A 14,606-nucleotide genomic window follows, 5' to 3' on the forward strand; every position below is an offset into this window, starting at 1 on the left:
ATGCATTGAAGATGGTACAATGATCAAAGTTACCACTGACCAACCTTTGGTCTGGACGATCTGGAAATGACTGACGTAGATCAACCTACACAATTAGATAATTTTATGATGGTATTTGATGAAGAAGACTCCAACAGTTCTCAACAATCCATCTCTAAGACAAAGGATAAGAAAAAGAAGTAGAAAATGGTTGTCATTCGCAAGTAATTTCTAAGTCTTCAAGAGAAAGCTAACAAGATCTTAGCCGCAGTCAAAACCATGCAAAAAATTGTAGTTGCTGGTCCGCAGTCCATTGCTGAGCAAGTTGAACATCTAGAGACTAGGGAATGACTGGCTGTTGATAAAATTTCACTCAAAGTTGAAATCGGTATTCAAGCCATGGACAGTAATAGAACCATAGACCACAAAGAATTCCTAGCAACTACTGAACATCTTATTCAAGAATTCTTCGCAATCAAAACCGAACTTTAATCAACGATTGCGGATCAGGCTATACAATCCAAGAACCTTGTTGAGGAAACTCATAATGCTTACAAATCAACCATTGCAATGCTTCAATCCACTATCAACAACCTTCGATGCTCCCTGACCGCAAGCTCCCATGGTCATGAACTTCTGAAGCTCATGAAAGAAATTCATCAACTGTTGTTCAACATAAAGATCCCTAGCAATCAACATCTATCTAATCTTCTAAACACACAATTCAATAAAGTCTTCACCAATATTGATAGCCTCCATCAATGGTTTGAGGAGCAACAAGTTACTTCCTCAAAAGGGGGAAGTGAACGTTCAGAATCGCAGCACCATCAAACTCAATCAGCAATCCCTATACCAAACTTCGGTCCATTTTGTTTTGCATCTAATCAACCAAGGATAGAAACTCATCAATCCTCTCCAATCTTCACGACAAATCAAGAAAAAACTCCTACCCCAGTGCCATCTCCTCCCATATCTCCTCCGCAACAACAACATATTCAAGTTGAACAACATGAATCTCCTCATCAAGAAACCCTACCTCAATTTTGAAACCCAGAGCCAACCATGTCATCTGAACATTTTGAAGACTCTCCCGCAACAAAATGAAGAAAAATTGACTGGAAAGCAACCGAGTTTGCGGAGATGATATGGAGAGACCATGGGTTTGAAACCACCATGGATGAAACCCTTATTAACTCATGGGTTAATCCAACCCACATGCTTTTCGATGAAGACTACAGGCCAGTGTTAACATATGAAGAACCCCCCTCTGACGGCTATTAGGATATTCCCATCTCTCCAAATGCCATGTTCTTCACAGTTTTTGAACCTTTCGACCGGAGCCTCCCTGATGATCAAAGGCTCCCTCTGGAATTCGAACGCCTTAACAAGTTTAATGGAAAGCATGGATCTAAATTTGAGGATATATAGTCAAGTGATAAGCCTTTCGGAGTCCAGAACTACAAGATCAGAAAGTTCATGAAATTTGAGTTCATCTAGTACACTCTGACAAGAAGAGGCGGTGATAATATCAGAATTCAGGCTGACTTTCTATGTATGAATCCATAATAGGTGTTCTTAATTGCAAGGGTGTTTTAGCTCAAGTCGGAGAAACATCCCAAATTGAAGATTGCCTTTCAAAAAGCTTAAGAGTACTTGAGATGCGCAGTGTGCGATTTGGCCAAGATAGATGTTGATATCCATCCGATCCTTGTTAAAAAATTCAACCTTCCTGCACTTGAACCCACACCTGTATTTAATGAAGGATATCAAGATCGATCCTTAGGTTTAACCAACTTTCTAGAACTGGGAGGTTTGCTCAAAAGAGCCAACAAAGATGTTAAGTACTTCGTCCACATCACTACTACGCACCACCTAACCCAAAGCTAACTGGAAGTCACTCTGACTTCGGTGTAGAGGTCGAAGCACACAATTGATGGAGTTAGGTTTGAGATCATAAGAAGGATCACCTGGTTGGGTGAAGTAAGAAAATTTTGGTGGTTCCTGATCATGTTTCTGAAACTCAACAAGTGAAAATGTTAAAGAGGTCACTTAGGGGGAAATTTTTGAATCAAGAAAGTGACCCTCTTAAACCTCAATCTAAAGTTACCACAACATTGTTGCTGCTTCTCCAATACGAAGACTTGAAGCTATCTGCAACCATCTCATTTGGTACAAAGACTTAGTGTTTTTAACTTATGTATTTACATTGTATTTTCCATTGTGGCTTTCATGGACACTTCTTTTGAATTATAGTCTTTGTTTATTTCAATTGTTATGTTCTCGGAACTCTATAAATATAGTGTTCCGCTTCAAATGAAATACACATCTCTTACATCTCATATCTTATATCTCCTCTCATTACTCTCTTATTCTCAAGATCTTACTGAACTTACATTCTTATCTTAAGATCAAAATCTCTCATTCAGATCAAGTCATTCTTGACTTGATCACTTTAAGCTGATCACACTTACTAACTTGGTTTGATTTCAATACTCGTTAAGAATCAGCTTAGTGTTTACTTGATATAATACTTGTTGTTATTTATATTTCCTTACATTTTCATCATTATATTTCCGAATCTAATTATCTAACCTTCTAACTCTAACTTCTTATTATTGTTGAGTTTCATGATCCTGTGAGTAAAACTTATTCCGTATTATAACTTGTTCTAAATCTGTTCAAACGTGTTTCTCAAAATTTTTCTCTCAAAAGGACCCAAGAACATGGGATTTTAGTTGTGGTGGCACAAGATCACAAGCCGAGTCTCCAATCACCCCAAGGCTGAAAACACCCAAGATCCAAACCACAAAGACCGAAAGTACCAATGGTGGAGTGATTAGGACTGAAACTACATGGGGAACAAGGTGATTTCGGTCGTGCCTTGGCTGGAATCATCAAATTAATCCTTCCTAAGGTGATTTTGGTGGGAGTAAAGTGATAAGAAGTTGACTTTATGATTTTATGATTCAACCTTTTCCCATGAAAAACAATATCCAACATATATCAACACAATTAACCAGCAGTTAACCAAGCAAATATCCTATCAATTTGTACTCCTTATCTTTGGACGACATCACCTCCACAAACCCCACCATTTCCAGTTTACTTCCTAGTACTACATTTTCTCTCAAGAAAAATCCAGTCCAAGCTTCCAAGTTCAAAAATCTCCAAGTTTATCCTTAGAGTTGCGTAAGATTTCTTGTTAATGTAGTGATTTATGTACTATCATGATAGTTTCATCTTATTTACACAAATTATTATGTGTTAAAACTCTTAGGGTAATATCATCTTCAAAGAGTTCATCAACCACATTTAAGTGCTTAGGCTTGGAAATCATCACACCATATCCTCAACACAACCCACAAATCCATTCAAGGTGAGTTCATACCCCCCACATTTTCGAGTTTTTTATGTTTTTTTTGGGTGTGGGGGGGGATACAAGTAAATCTTTGTTTACCATGCAAATACTTGCAATATTTCATCTTTAGGTTTGAAATAAGATATTATTTGCATGAGTTATGGTTATGACAAGTTTTCAAACAAATATTTGAGATATATTAGTTTTCAAATGCAAAACTAACAAAAACCAAATATAATCCATGTCATAAAATCATAATAAAAATTATGATTTGCAAAATTACAAGGATTTTGGAAGCTTTTTAACAAAATATAATTTTTCTAACAAAATGGAGTACATTTTAGTTATTCCACTATTTTGTGGGTTACAACCCAAAATTATGATGTTTGTCTTTACATTGTGAAACCAAACAAGATAATTAATATGTGTTTATATAAATGATTATATAAATGTTCCTGACAAACAAACATGATAAAGTATAATTGGTATAGTTTGGGAGTCACAAAACTAAACTATCATTTCAAGAGAAACATATAATTATTTAAAGGTATAATTATTTCATTCACAAGAAAGATGATTTTCAGTTCACGTAAATCGATTGATACTGATTGTGAGACATTTAGTTTCACCATACCTACTATAGTACATGACTAAGACTTGCCTTATTACCATAGTCCCTTCTAGGGAGAGCATGACACTCGTGAATAGATCTATACGAGATTGACAAACCCACACCTCAGCTATTAGCTATAGTTAGACTGTCCAGTCTAGGATGAACCGGACCCACTAATTCTAAGTCGATCACGACTAGCTTCTATATAACTCTAGCATGTACACTTAGTAATTATGGCTGAAAACTAACAATTCTAGATAGAATGTAGTCTTAAAAACCAAATACCGAGACTATGCCTATCATAGTTCATCAAGTGGTGGTAGTGGACATAATATATACATATCATAATTCACTAAATAGTGGGAGTGATAGTGAACATGAATTATGCATATTATAGTTTATCCATAAATGGTGGTGGATAGTCAAAAACTGAATCCGTAAACTCTGGGAGTTTAGAAAATGTGTCGAGTTTGTTCATAAATTTTATCATAATTTTTTAGATGTCTCTAACTTGTGTGAAAATATCCATATTCACTGACTGGTCCGGATGTGTATCTACAGTGATAGGCAGTTTTGTAAAAATCACCAAAAATTGTAGAAAACTCGTATGAACATGTGCAAGTAGTCATTTTAAAGGTATAAACCTGAAATATTTTCACCTAATACATTTTTAAAAAATAAAATGTTTAACTTGACCAAAATAGTGCGTGAATGGAGTTAAACTTTCCTGACGAAAGCTATTGGAAAAAGTTTAGTTGTGTTCTTGGTGTTTTAACTTGTATTCCCCCCACCCCCCACCCCCCCCCCCCCTTAAAACATAAGAAAATATGAAAATATAGGGTTATGAACTCACCTTGATTGATTTTAGTAGATGGATGATGAAGAAAAGAAGTATTCAACTCAAGAACACTTAGAATGTTGCTAGAAGATTATTAGATCTAACACCATTATGACAGAATTGGTGTAAGTAATCTATGATTTGGATACAAGGAAGTGAAATAATCATACGACGAATGAATATACTTACCAAAAGTGGAAGAAAACTTGGAAGAAGGCCCTTGAATCTCGAATTTTTGTGAGAGAAAATATGTTTGATTTTTGGTGGAAGAATGAGAAAATGAGAGAGTCTTAGGAGAGAGGATAGATTCCAGCCTTAGACAAATAATGGGGTTGGGAAATGATGGGAAAAAGGACAATGAATGACCGAATATGGTGGGGGTTTGGGCTGCTCATGGAGTGGGTGTGGGTGGTTGCTTGTTTCATAAATCAAAGAAAAGTCAACACTCCACCCCCTTGTACTTCAACCACTAAAACGTGATTAATTATGTATTTTGGGTCTTCATATGTTAAAATAAAGTTTTGGGTGAAAATCTCGCGATAAAATGATGAAAAAAGGGCCAAAAACGAAGTCGTAGTTGAAAACCGGGGCAGGAAGCCGAAGTTGCGAAGGTCAGAGGGGCGAAGGCAAAGGCATAGCTCGGTCCGAGAGGACCATCAGTCCATCCGAGGCTTGGGTCCGAGAGGATCTTCGGGTTTGGTTCTTGTGAGGCTCAGTATGAAAGGGAGGAGGTTCGGTTCTGGCCATCTTCAGTCCTAGGCAGTTCGGTTCCAAGAGGTTTCGGGCCCGAGAGGCTTCGCTCCTTAAGGGAGGGTTTCGGCTCCTTAAGGCTATTTTACTCGTTTTTACCTTGTTTTTAGCGATTTTTGTCCCGGTTAATGGTCGGGATGACTCGAATGATTAAAAAAAGTCACGAGAACTTTTGAGAGAGATTTGGGAGAGATTTTAAATAGAGAGAGATAGAGTCAAATAGATTGGGAGAGACTTCACTTGTGACCTTTTTGAGTGTTCGACTTTGCAGTGAAAGGTCCGTAGACCCCGTTAAGACATGTTTGAGAGTCGTACATAGTCCCGATGAATGTGCAATAACGTTTTATCGCTTTGGTTCATCAATTAGCACTATTAAGGCTAAGGAAATTTAAACACACGAATTTTTCAAAATGATGTTTTCTCATTAAAATAGCGAGTTGTATAGTAATTACATAACATAAACCCTAACATACAAGGGTTAATTGGGTTGACCGGTTAGACTTGTTTGACTTTATTTGACTTTGACTATACTCGAATTTTCCGGTTGTCACAGATTCTTTGGTCATCTTGACGAAAGAAAAGTTCCTGAATGCAATCAATCTTCGTGTTCTTTCTTCCACAAGATATTAGAATTCAAGCATGAATGACATCATATCTACTCTCTTCCAGATGGGATATCAGAAGAAAATCAAAGGCATTGGGGAATTCAAGAAAAACCAATTGCCTGCAGTCTAGCAAATCATCTATCACTTCATCATCCAGAGTCACTCTGATTGAACCAAAGGCACAAACAACATGGGTCTCAAGCTACTAGAACTTTTATGGAGCATATTTATAGAAAATGATGTTAACTATGGGAAAATCTTATGGGATGACTTTCTTCAGTACATTCCCAATGAGAATCCAATGGCAGCCCCAACTGAGCTTACCTTCATACGTTTATGGTCATTGTGCATCTCAGACCTCACTGGGATGCAAGACTCAACATGGGAAATGACATCAATCTCTTCATCACTCGTGATCTTAAAACATACACACTCTCGAAATTCCAATCTATTTTTGGACCACTGATACCATTACCCATACACATGTTGATATATGTCGGACTTGAAACCAAAAAAGTCACAGATCATATAGAGGCAACAGAAGATATTCAATAAGATTCTGATAATGACTCCATACAAACACTTGTTTAGAAAAGATAGAAGACCAACCTAAGCCCTAGCCAAGTGCATGACCGGATAGATACCATAGTCTCTCAAAAGACTCATGTAGTCCTTGGGGTCCCTGTAGACCTATTTTGTACAACCCTCTCTAGTTACTTAGACACAACAAGTGTGCCTGTTTAATCTAATAATGGAGACTCAACCCAGTTGTATCCCAAGAGGATCTAATTGGCTCTAAACAACCTAACGTCTCTAGGGCTTCCCATCTTCAGTTCTTTGAATCAGAGGATTTTTAATGCATACTTCTTGCTGTCACACAAACACTTGATACACCTTCCCAACCGCAAGACACTTCTTCAGCCCTCCCTAGAACTGAGTCGACGCCACACTTGACTACAGGTCAAGGAGACCAAGGAAGCTCAGGAAATCCTAATCTGGTTACATTACAATCAGGTGGTTTAGGCATGGTGAGCACAAATGTGCAAGGATCCATGAACCTGGGGAACACCCCGGTGCAACCTCAAGGATTTGATGGATATGACTCAGATGACTCTTGGATTCGGTATCAACCTAATATTGAAGTTGAAGTAAAAAAGTATGAAGCTTTTTGTAGGGCATTCGAAGCCCGCAAGGATCACCAAACCAAACAACAATAGTAGGAGCAGGAAATTCAAACGATTGATAAATACTGGGCGGATGCGATCAATAACACCAACACTATCGCCACCCTCCTCAAAGTTCAATAGTGGATGAACACCATGGCCGAAAAAATCTAGAAATCTTAGAATCTTCAATGTGGTGAAGATCCTTCCATGCCCCCTCCAACTGCTGAAATCTATGTATGCATTGAAGATGGTACAATGATCAAAGTTACCACTGACCAACCTTTGGTCTGGACGTTCTGGAAATGACTGACGTAGATCAACCTACACAATTAGATAATTTTATGATGGTATTTGATGAAGAAGACTCCAACAGTTCTCAACAATCCATCTCTAAGACAAAGGATAAGAAAAAGAAGTAGAAAATGGTTGTCATTCGCAAGTAATTTCTAAGTCTTCAAGAGAAAGCTAACAAGATCTTAGCCGCAGTCAAAACCATGCAAAAAATTGTAGTTGCTGGTCCGCAGTCCATTGCTGAGCAAGTTGAACATCTAGAGACTAGGGAAGGACTGGCTGTTGATAAAATTTCACTCAAAGTTGAAATCGGTATTCAAGCCCTGGACAGTAATAGAACCATAGACCACAAAGAATTCCTAGCAACTACTGAACATCTTATTCAAGAATTCTTCGCAATCAAAACCGAACTTTAATCAACGATTGCGGATCAGGCTATACAATCCAAGAACCTTGTTGAGGAAACTCATAATGCTTACAAATCAACCATTGCAATGCTTCAATCCACTATCAACAACCTTCGATGCTCCCTGACCGCAAGCTCCCATGGTCATGAACTTCTGAAGCTTAATAAAGAAATTCATCAACTGTTGTTCAACATAAAGATCCCTAGCAATCAACATCTATCTAATCTTCTAAACACACAATTCAATAAAGTCTTCACCAATATTGATAGCCTCCATCAATGGTTTGAGGAGCAACAAGTTACTTCCTCAAAAGGGGGAAGTGAACGTTCAGAATCGCAGCACCATCAAACTCAATCAGCAATCCCTATACCAAACTTCGGTCCATTTTGTTTTGCATCTAATCAACCAAGGATAGAAACTCATCAATCCTCTCCAATCTTCACGACAAATCAAGAAAAAACTCCCCATATCTCCTCCGCAACAACAACATATTCAAGTTGAACAACATGAATCTCCTCATCAAGAAACCCTACCTCAATTTTGAAACCCAGAGCCAACCATGTCATCTGAACATTTTGAAGACTCTCCCGCAACAAAATGAAGAAAAATTGACTGGAAAGCAACCGAGTTTGCGGAGATGATATGGAGAGACCATGGGTTTGAAACCACCATGGATGAAACCCTTATCAACTCATGGGTTAATCCAACCCACATGCTTTTCGATGAAGACTACAGGCCAGTGTTAACATATGAAGAACCCCCCTCTGACGGCTATTAGGATATTCCCATCTCTCCAAATGCCATGTTCTTCACAGTTTTTGAACCTTTCGACCGGAGCCTCCCTGATGATCAAAGGCTCCCTTTGGAATTCGAACGCCTTAACAAGTTTAATGGAAAGCATGGATCTAAATTTGAGGATATATAGTCAAGTGATAAGCCTTTTGGAGTCCAGAACTACAAGATCAGAAAGTTCATGAAATTTGAGTTCATCTAGTACACTCTGACAAGAAGAGGCGGTGATAATATCAGAATTCAGGCTGACTTTCTATGTATGAATCCATAATAGGTGTTCTTAATTGCAAGGGTGTTTTAGCTCAAGTCGGAGAAACATCCCAAATTGAAGATTGCCTTTCAAAAATCTTAAGAGTACTTGAGATGCGCAGTGTGCGATTTGGCCAAGATAGATGTTGATATCCATCCGATCCTTGTTAAAAGATTCAACCTTCCTGCACTTGAACCCACACCTGTATTTAATGAAGGATATCAAGATCGATCCTTAGGTTTAACCAACTTTCTAGAACTGGGAGGTGTGCTCAAAAGAGCCAACAAAGATGTTAAGTACTTCGTCCACATCACTGCTACGCACCACCTAACCCAAAGCTAACTGGAAGTCACTCTGACTTCGGTGCAGAGGTCGAAGCACACAATTGATGGAGTTAGGTTTGAGATCACAAGAAGGATCACCTGGTTGGGTGAAGTAAGAAAATTTTGGTGGTTCCTGATCATGTTTCTGAAACTCAACAAGCGAAAATGTTAAAGAGGTCACTTAGGGGGGAATTTTTGAATCCAGAAAGTGACCCTCTTAAACCTCAATCTAAAGTTACCACAACATTGTTGCTGCTTCTCCAATACGAAGAGTTGAAGCTATCTGCAACCATCTCATTTGGTACAAAGACTTAGTGTTTTTAACTTATGTATTTACATTGTATTTTCCATTGTGGCTTGCATGGACACTTCTTTTGAATTATAGTCTTTGTTTATTTCAATTGTTATGTTCTCGGAACTCTATAAATATAGTGTTCCGCTTCAAATGAAATACACATCTCTTACATCTCATATCTTATATCTCCTCTCATTACTCTCTTATTCTCAAGATCTTACTGAACTTACATTCTTATCTTAAGATCAAAATCTCTCATTCAGATCAAGTCATTCTTGACTTGATCACTTTAAGCTGATCACACTTACTAACTTGGTTTGATTTCAATACTCGTTAAGAATCAGCTTAGTGTTTACTTGATATAATACTTGTTGTCATTTATATTTCCTTACATTTTCATCATTATATTTCCGAATCTAATTATCTAACCTTCAAACTCTAACTTCTTATTATTGTTGAGTTTCATGATCCTGTGAGTAAAACTTATTCCGTATTATAACTTGTTCTAAATCTGTTCAAACGTGTTTCTCAAAATTTTTCTCTCAAAAGGACCCAAGAACATGGGATTTTAGTTGTGGTGGCACAAGATCACAAGCCGAGTCTCCAATCACCCCAAGGCTGAAAACACCCAAGATCCAAACCACAAAGACCGAAAGCACCAATGGTGGAGTGATTAGGACTGAAACTACATGGGGAACATGGTGATTTCGGTCGTGCCTTGGCTGGAATCATCAAATTAATCCTTCCTAAGGTGATTTTGGTGGGAATAAAGTGATAAGAAGTTGACTTTATGATTTTATGATTCACCCTTTTCCCATGAAAAACAATATCCAACATATATCAACACAATTAACCAGCAGTTAACCAAGCAAATATCCTATCAATTTCTACTCCTTATCTTTGGACGACATCACCTCCACAAACCCCACCATTTCCAGTTTACTTCCTAGTACTACATTTTCTCTGAAGAAAAATCCAGTCCAAGCTTCCATGTTCAAAAATCTCCAAGTGTATCCTTAGAGTTGCGTAAGATTTCTTGTTAATGTAGTGATTTATGTACTATCATGATAGTTTCATCTTATTTACACAAATTATTATGTGTTAAAACTCTTAGGGTAATATCATCTTCAAAGAGTTCATCAACCACATTTAAGTGCTTAGGCTTGGAAATCATCACACCATATCCTCAACACAACCCACAAATCCATTCAAGGTGAGTTCATACCCCCCACATTTTCGAGTTTTTTATGTTTTTTTTTGGGTGTGGGGGGGGGGGGGGGATACGAGTAAATCTTTGTTTACCATGCAAATACTTGCAATATTTCATCTTTAGGTTTAAAATAAGATATTATTTGCATGAGTTATGGTTATGACAAGTTTTCAAACAAATATTTGAGATATATTAGTTTTCAAATGCAAAACTAACAAAAACCAAATATAATCCATGTCATAAAATCATAATAAAAATTATGATTTGCAAAACTACAAGGATTTTGGAAGCTTTTTAACAAAATATAATTTTTCTAACAAAATGGAGTACATTTTAGTTATTCCACTATTTTGTGGGTTACAACCCAAAATTATGATGTTTGTCTTTACATTGTGAAACCAAACAAGATAATTAATATGTGTTTATATAAATGATTATATAAATGTTCCTGACAAACAAACATGATAAAGTATAATTGGTATAGTTTGGGAGTCACAAAACTACACTATCATTTCAAGAGAAACATATAATTATTTAAAGGTATAATTATTTCATTCACAAGAAAGATGATTTTCAGTTCACGTAAATCGATTGATACTGATTGTGAGACATTTAGTTTCACCATACCTACTATAGTACATGACTAAGACTTGCCTTTTTACCATAGTCCCTTCTAGGGAGAGCATGACACTCGTGAATAGATCTATACGAGATTGACAAACCCACACCTCAGCTATTAGCTATAATTAGACTGTCCAGTCTAGGATGAAAAATGTTGTAAATAGTTTTGAAGTTCGAAGTACGTCATTTAGGCAACTATTCACATTAGTTTGGTTATAATAACTCACATAAGGTATTGACAAACATTTGATTTACGTGATAACATCCATTCAATTAGATTTATATAAAGATAGAACTTCATAACACTGCTTATCTGTATAGCATTACTTACATTTTAGTGTTTGGATTAAGACTTACAACTCATTTATAAAGAAAATATTACATTTTCTTGATGTGTACACAATCATTTTACACAAAACAGTTACAAAATCCTTTTCATACAAAACGCTTATGAACTCACTAACTTAATTGTTGACACTTTTCAAAATGACTTGTATTCTCCGAAAATCAATAATCAGGTAATCAAAGCATTTTTGGAGAATGAGGCACTGTCGCATCACATTTTTCATTTCTGTCATGTGTATTTGATATCATGTAAAAAATGTTTGAACATAAGGTAAACTTTTAAATTATCAATATGATGGTTGTATGGATTTGCTTCATTTATATTCATTTGTTATGATACAGTACAATGACGTCATCCGCCCCCAGACGTTCCCATCGTTCTGGGTTGGGGGTGTGACAACACATCTCATGTGTGTCCATATCTTATTTAAGAGACACTTGTTGTAATTTAGAGATATTTTTTTAAAAACTCAATTGTCATGTCATTAGCACTTGCGTTATCAACGGAAATTGGTAACACATTTTTTATTCCGCAATGTATTAAACATTTCTTAACCACTAGTCCAATATAACCCCACGATGACTATCTTAAGGACAAAAACTTAACAGTTTTTTTTTTTTTTTTCAATTTCCATTCATTAGCTACAAAGTGGGCAGTGAGAGACATATAACATGATTGTTGTTTAGAAGTACACGTATCAATGGTCCAACAAATCCTACCAATCTTTTTTAATAATACCTTGAAGTTTTTCTTTTTCTTCTTGAAACAATTGGTAGGTATAGGTTGTACTTGTACTTCTACATGGATTTTTAAACATTGGTTGAGTAACATTATTGTAATATTTAAAGCCTGCACCTTCCACAAAACTAAATGGAAGTTCATCAGCTACTAACATGTGCACCAAAGGCTTCCTACTCTCTTTTTGTGCAAATTTCCAAGATGTTAATTTATTTTCATCACCAAAAGCTATTTGTGTTTGACCGGCATTTACTTTAGCCAAAGAAGGCACACATTTGTTTAAATGAGTTAAAATATATTTGGTACCATACACTTTCCCTTCACACTTGTATCACCCAGAACCAAAATGCGGACATTTCAATCTTTCAACACCCTCTTTGACCGTATATCTTTCGAATTCATCCCAACTTTGAATCTTGGTTTGTATTTTTTTTTTTTTTGTGTCTCATTTACTACCATAACTAAATCATTCGTTGGGCTTTCAAGGTTAATCAAACCATCTTCAATATACTAATTTGTTTCAGACATCTAAAAGTATATAAAAAAACGTTAAGAAAATATAGACAAAAGCAGTTAACAAAAAGAAAACAGACAATAAAAAACAGCAAAAAAAAAAGTTATAAAGAACAAACGTGTAATATGTCAAATTCTAAATCTTTTCATGGACAAGGAACAACAAATAACACGTTTGTCATTATCAATATCTAAATTCTAAATCATTTGATAGCTTTATACAACAAACATCTATATAAAGGAATTCAATTCCAATCCATTTGTTGTAACAGAAACAAACAAATTCCAACCATATACATCAAACATTTGATAGCTTTATACATCAAACATTTATACATCAAAGATTTGATAGCTTTATACATCAAACATCTATATTTTTTATTTTTCTGTAGCGAATCAACTTATATTTTTTTATTTTTTTAAACAGATTCAATAAACTAGACAACAAATAAATCAAAACCAACATATTTTTCTATAGATTTATGCCTAAGCTAAACAGAGTGTGAATCAAAACCAACATATTTTAACCTGTGATTAAGATCAACACAACAAAGAAATCAAAGAGGATGCAAAATTTTTAACCTTTGATTGTGATTGTGATTGCATATCCGAACAAAGCAGTCAAAGCCAAGAGACTTGGGATTTTGATCGATCAAGGAGACTGGTATAACGATTAACGAAGATGGAGGTAGAGAATTGTGTCTTTGAGGATCGAAAGAAGAAACTAGAGTCGATGAGGGTTTAATGAATGTTTGCATCATCTGTTTAGCTTTTCGTCGAATTTTAGCTTTGCTTCTTCGAGGTTTTGCTTTGCGTCGAACATAAGAAGAAACTTAAGGGTTTTTTTTAAGCGTGCCTACCTCCCGACTCATGTATATAATATACATATTGGTATTATTTAAAAAAACGAATTCGGGTATTCGGGTATACCCGAAAATAAATATTCAGACCTTAAACCCAGCCTATACTATTATCAGATTACCCTATTACCCAAATGTTCATACGCGTTACACGCTCTATCCGACCCAGACCCATTCTACCTGAATTCGGAATGAGTCGGGTGCGTAGAATGGGTTTCGGTTTTTTTCGATAGACTTAGTTCTCATCACGCTTCAATGGTCTCCTCCACCATCACCACCACTCACCCATCCTCTCTCCTTCCTTTTCCGCAACCACGATCACCAGCCCCTCTTTCCTACTCCATCTTCACCACTCTTGAAAAATGTAATTAGAACTAAACAAAATAAATAGTTTTTTATAAAATAAAAATATCATAAAACAACTCATGGGGTTATTAAAGAAAACAAAAATCAAAATCTTGTAGAAATCGTACAACAAAATCAAACAATTTTGAAACTTGTAACCAAAACCCAAAATCAAAATAAAAATCCAATACTTCAAGAGGTTCTTATAGAAATCAAGTAGTATTGTAAAGCCAAGAGTTTCTTGTACCCAATCATATTTTTGCATATTACGATAAAAATCAACAACAATGGACATGTGATTGGTTT

This window comes from Lactuca saligna, chromosome 4 (assembly GCF_052625555.1).
Source record: "Lactuca saligna cultivar CGN05327 chromosome 4, ASM5262555v1, whole genome shotgun sequence".
Taxonomy (NCBI): Eukaryota; Viridiplantae; Streptophyta; class Magnoliopsida; order Asterales; family Asteraceae; genus Lactuca; species Lactuca saligna.